Here is a 6,160-nt window from a genome sequence, read left to right on the forward strand (position 1 = left end):
TCCATTATCATCACTGTGGGAAGCATGGTGGCATGCAGGCAGACATGGTGCTGGAGAAGGAGCTGAGAGTCCTACATCTGCATCTGCAGGCAGCAGGAAGAGACTGAGATGCACTGGCCCTGCTTGAGCATCTGAGACCTCAAAGCCCACCCTCAGTGACGCACTTCCTCCAACAAGGCCACACCTCCTAATAGTGCCACTCCCTTTGAGCCTATGGGGGCCATTTTCTTTCAAACCACCACAGAAGCTCACAGGGCCTCAAAGGCTTACCTGTGTTTTCCTGCCTCCCCTCTTCCCTCCTGCACAGACTCTCAGCCTTTATTCTTGCCCTCCTAAGTTTCCTTAAGGTCCTCAGAGAGATGGCCAATATCTATCTCCATTATCCCCAGTTAATCCCGCAAAAGAATAGCTTTCCTGTCACAGGTCCCGGGCAAGGCAGGCAGGGGGCACCCCTCCACATCTGTCTCCTGGAGAAGGATGAAGGCGGCCGCCTGGCAGGCCAAAGCAGCAGCCACAACAGTGCTCTCCATGGCAGCTATTTTCAAAGATGAGAATCATCCCATCTCTGGGTAAAAATAGAGCCAAATGCTCCAAAGGCAGGGAAGAGTCTGGGAGGGGGGGGGGGGGGAGAGCTGACAAGAACAGCCTTCGTCCTGAAGAAAAAGTGGCATGCTGGCGGGAAGGCGCCTCCTAGGAACCGAGGCTCTGAGAGCGAGGCACGCCTGCCTCTCTCAGGAAGGGTTTGTTCCCCCACAGGTTTTGAGGCTCATCTGCACCCCACTCGGCCCTCCTCCTAAAGGTTACTACTCGTGGAGCTGGGGCTCACTCCTGCTTCGGAGGCTCTGTTAGGTGGGTTTTCTCTCCATCCTGTCCAGCAGGATCTTGTCCAGGCCTCCAGGGATGTGGGCCGGCACCACCACCCCTCCCCCTTACTTTGAGCTCCTCTGTTTTGTAGTTTCCTGAAATGGAGTCTTGCTATACAGTCATACCTGGCTGGTCTTGACCGGGCAGCGATCCTCCTGCCTCTGCCTCCCGAGTGCTGGGACACAGGCACGTACCACCATGCCCTGCCTTTCTGCGCCCTTCTTAGGCTTCTAGCCTTCATATCCACAGATACACGGAATGAGACAGCCAGTGACCGCGGGGGTGGGTCAGTGTGAGACAGGACAATGGGCAGTCCAAGTGTGAGACTGCAGAGGGGCAGAAGCCAGCAGAGGTAATGTCCATGTGGGAGCAAGAGCTGGTCCACTGCTAAGCAGTGGTTACAATACCAGGCTCTGCGCCCCCCACACACCGATGCCTTCCTTTACCTGGACATTTCAAATGCACAAACATCCTTCATATTTCTTAACCACAAAGAGGAAGACAGTATCTTACTACGGAGAAGCTCAGCACACACTGTTGGTAATGGGGACATACAAAATCATGAATCCCGACGTGGTACACACTGGCATGGCTCTGTGGTACACTGGCATGGCTCTGTGGTACACTGGCATGGCTCTGTGGTGTTCCTGTCCACAGCACCTAACCCACTCTAGTCATGAGAAGACAACAGACAAGCCCACACTGAAGAACATTCTGTGAATAACTAGTACTGGCCAAAAAAATCAGTCATGAAAGACGAGGAAAGACTGGGAAACAGATGGGAGACCAAGGAGAAAACAGAATTGTGTGTAATGTGAGGCCTGAGGCAACCACCAAAGGACCTTGGTGAGAAACACTGTCAAAGCCAACCAAGTCTGCAGGGCAAGCCACGGCGCTACGTTGATTCCATTGCTGGTTGGTCGACCGTTGATTTTGACCATTAGCACACAGTTCAAGTTAAGGAGAGCTGGACAGTGGTACACGGATGCTCTGAACAGTTTTTACAACTTTTCTGTGTCAAAAAAAAATTAATTTAAAATTAAAAAAAATTAGGGGCAGCTGGAGAGATGGTTTGGCAGTGAAGAGCACTTAGTGCTCTTGCAGAGGACCTGGGTTCGATTCCAAGCATCTTCATGTCAGCTCACAACTGTAACTCCAGTTTCAGAGGATCTGACCCCTCTCAGACCGACTTGGGCTCCTAGAGCACATGGTACGCATACATTCATTCAGGCAACAGTGCACACACATTTTAATAAAACTGGGGGGCTAAGGAGATGGCTCGTCTGTTAAGAGCATACACTGGGGCTGGAGAAGTAACTCAGAGGTTAAGAACGTTTGCAATCTTACAGAGGACCTGGGTTCAAGCCCAGCATCCACATGGTACCTCACAAATCTCTATCAACACATTCCCTCTTCTGACCTCTGTGGACTCCAGGCATGCACATGGTGTGCAAACATACATGAAGCCAAGACACTTATATACGTTAAATAAGATAAGTAAATCTTAATTTTTTTTTTCAGAGCACTGGTACTTATTTCAGAGGACCAGTCTGGTTGCCAGCACCTATGGTGGGTTGCTCACAACTACCTGTAACTCCAGCTCTAGAGGATCTGACACCCTTTTCTGGCCTCTGTGGGTACACACAGACACACACACAGACACAGACACACACACAGACACAGACACACACACACACACACACGGCACATACATACACAACACATACAGAGGCACACACATATAAATAAAAATAAAATTTTACATTTTAAATTAAGGTTTTCCAAATGAGTCACTTAGTAAGTCACTGAAGACATTTAAGCTCACTGGATTAGTCTATTGGCAATGAAAAGTGTCCTGGGATAAAAGAGAGCATACTTCTAAATGTTCTGACTTATTTCAACCATGACACAGGGAATAGGACTTTTACTGTTGTTTTGTTGGAACAGGGTCTCACTAGGTAGCTCAGGCTGGCCTTACCGGCACACACCAGCACGTCCACCTTGCCTGTTTGTAGCTGTTCCGCTTCACAGCTCTGATCTGTTAGCTAGGCTTGTACTCAGCTACAGGGACTAAGCACTTACCTAAGTACCTCGCCCACTTCTGAAGGTAGGAGCAGTAGAGGCCTGCCTTCAAGCATGAAGCGGCCCTCCCTCCCAGCTGAGAGCCAGCAGGCTCCCCAACGGGCTGCTTTACATCTCGTCTTAGTCTTGGATCCAGCAGGTCTGTTAGTGAAAAACAGTTCTCTAGCCTTCTAGACAGCACACCAGTCACCCTCTTCATTCCTTCCATGGTGACTCACTTGAAGCTTTTGCAATCAGATAAATAAGGGCATTCCCCACCAAGTTTTAGCCCAATGATGTGTCTGCCAATGCGCACGACTCATTTCTCATTTCCCACAAGACAAAAACAAGAATGTGAGACTGTTGCTATGTGAGCAGCTCACGTGTGCCCACATTTGATTACTGTCTTTTTTTTTTCCCTGTGTGCCTGGGCTCCTCCATCTCAGCAGCCAGGAGGACAATTCTGCCGCCAGAGAGTCTGAGCTCTAGCCTTAGGGGCAGCTTGGAATGCAGGACTACAAGAGCCCAAACAAGGCAGGTCTGTGGCTTGTGCCGCGCTGGGTCTCTGTCCAGGTGTTTCTTGCACCTTTCCCTTTGCTGGTGTTAGGCTCCGCCAGCACAGGTCTACACTGCGGCCTCCCTTCTCCGTCCAGCAGAGTGTACGCGTGGTCATTCTCATCTCAATCCTGTGCCATGTTTTACAGTGGGAAAGAAGGCACCCTGACCCTAACTGCCCTGAGCCCTTGGATGACAGGGAGAGCTACAGAGGATCACTAACTTCAAGGGAGGCAAGACCTGGGGTCCAAGGAGATGTTGAGTAAAATCAGACAAGACATGGGGAGCCTGGCCACTCCCACCCACCCCAGGAAGGAGCTGTTGGACAGGCTTGGGTAACTGAATGAATCCTGGAGCCTCCTTCTCAAAGTCACCTCCAGCTATTGGTCTCTGTGGCAGTGTGGAGGAGACAGGGGAGAGCTCTGCTGCTGTCCTTCCGGGTCAATTCCAGCAGTCCTCAGCAGGGTAACAAGCAGCAGACATCACTCCGAGACAGTCAGAGGAGGGGCAGTTCCTCCGCTGTAGAGGACGGAGGAGGCTGACCCTGACCAGACAGGTGCCAACATGTCAAGGAAGAACGGTCTGATCCAAGGGTCATTCTTGCCTTGATCTGAGGGGATGACCCACAGCTACAGAGTCCACGGAGAGCTAAGGTGTGTGCCCCACTCCCTACCTACCCACTGGGTAGGAACCCTCCTCCAGTTAAGAATGGGGGTGGGGGGCAAGTAGATGCTTTCATGGTAGAATGCCTGCCTGGCACCCATGAGGATCCCCAGGTTTACAAAAAGAAAAAAGGGAGAAAGTCAGACAAGTTATTTAAATTCCATTTTCATACTAAGTCTCCTCCTCGGTTACCCAGCGTGGGAAAAGACTGATGGCCAGGATGGAGACAGGGCCAGAGGCCACTGCTAGGCTGGCAGTGTCACCAGAAAGCCCATGAGACATGCGGGACTCCTCAGAGTCCTTACTGCACTTCAGAAGAAACCATGCTTAATCCATGAAAGTAAAGACACACTCAATGAGACCTACCTGCAGCCTTTGAGCATGGAAGCCGAACCTGGGGTACATATACTTGAAAACAAAACATTTCCTGAGGGGCCAACAGGATCGCTCATGCTGAGTAAAGGTTCTTGCCAAGCAAGCCTAGCCACCTAAATTTGATCCTGGAACCCACATAAAGGTGCGAGAAGAGAAATGACTCCACAAAGTTGTCTTCTGGTGGCATGACACATGTGTGCACATACACATCATACATGTCAAATAATGTTTTAAAGACTTCTTATGAATTTTTACATATCAACTGAGTTCATAAAAAATGCCAAGATCACTTAGTATTCTCTCCGTGAAAATATTAGCAACACGATGTGAGGTAACTATTAAATACTTTCAAGTCAAATTCATTTTTGGCATCAACTCATAACAGGTTCCTGTGGAACAAGCAATCAGAAAACAAGACATTGCTGGTTTTTTTGTGGAGTGCAAGTGAATGGGACAGTGTCTCATGTACCATAGACTGGCTTCCAACTTCCTATATAGCCAAAGGATGGATGTCCTTGAATTCTGATATTCCTGCCTCCACCTCTGGAGAGTGCTGAGACACAGGAATGTGCCACCACACCCCATCCCAGGTTTATTTGGCCCCAGGGTTTTATTCCAGGGCTCTGAAGAATGGGCAAGCTCTCTACTGAGTGAACTATACCCTAGCTCCCAGAAAGTGTTTTATAAAGCAAAAACAGCAAGAGAAAAATGCCTACAGCCAGGCATGGTACCTCAACCTTGTAACCTCAGCATTTGAGAAACTGAGACAGGAATAGCTTAAGGGCACCTTAAAGCCACATAATAAGACTATCAAATAAACAGAAATCCTAACATTTGTTAAAGTTCAACCAAATTTCTTTTGGAGTACATTATAGTAAGAGTGGCTGTGTAACCCTGCAGGCCATTTTTTTTTAAGTTAGTGTACACACTTTGTGAAAAATTACGCCATCGACAAAGCTGTTTTAGAAAACAGCCCAGCTTCCTTGGCTTCAGATACTGTGAACATACATTCTGCACTCCCTCCAGGGTTCTCAATAGATCTCCAGTCCTAGAAGGCAGTTGCCTTCCCTTCCCAGGTCCAAAACTACTCACACTAGAAGCCTCACCTTAGAGTGTGCTTCTGAAAGGTCCCAAGTCAAGGAGAGGGCATGCGTTTTCTATACCCCTCACGTTTTTAAAGAAGTGGCAGAAGTAGGTGCTCCAGATCTGGGTTACTCAAGTCAGTAAAATGGTTTAGTCAGTATCAAGGAGGCCTCTGAAGGGCATGGAGGTGTGCAGTAGTTGACAGGTTGGGAAAAACAGTGCAGGCCACTGAATGGGAGGGTCTGGGTCCTTCTGACAGACACTTAGGATGCAAGGGCTCCAGGTGGGTTACAGCTGAGTGCATGCCTTTAACTCAGCCACTCTGGAGGCAGAGGGAGGAGGAGCTCTGCCAACCGAGTGAGCCCCAGGACAGCCAGGAATATAGAGAGCACGGTTCTCAGAGAGTAAGCATGGCTGGGATGGACAGCTGCCAGGACGCCACAGACAGTGCCTTTCCATGACTCAACTGGGAGGCATTCTGAGACTAGAGATACCGCAGTGGCTAACCCAGAGATAGACAGACAGTTAATATAACAGTTTCTGGGAGAGACGGCTTGGG

Source organism: Peromyscus maniculatus, chromosome 10 (genome assembly GCF_049852395.1).
Source record: "Peromyscus maniculatus bairdii isolate BWxNUB_F1_BW_parent chromosome 10, HU_Pman_BW_mat_3.1, whole genome shotgun sequence".
Taxonomy (NCBI): domain Eukaryota; kingdom Metazoa; phylum Chordata; class Mammalia; order Rodentia; family Cricetidae; genus Peromyscus; species Peromyscus maniculatus.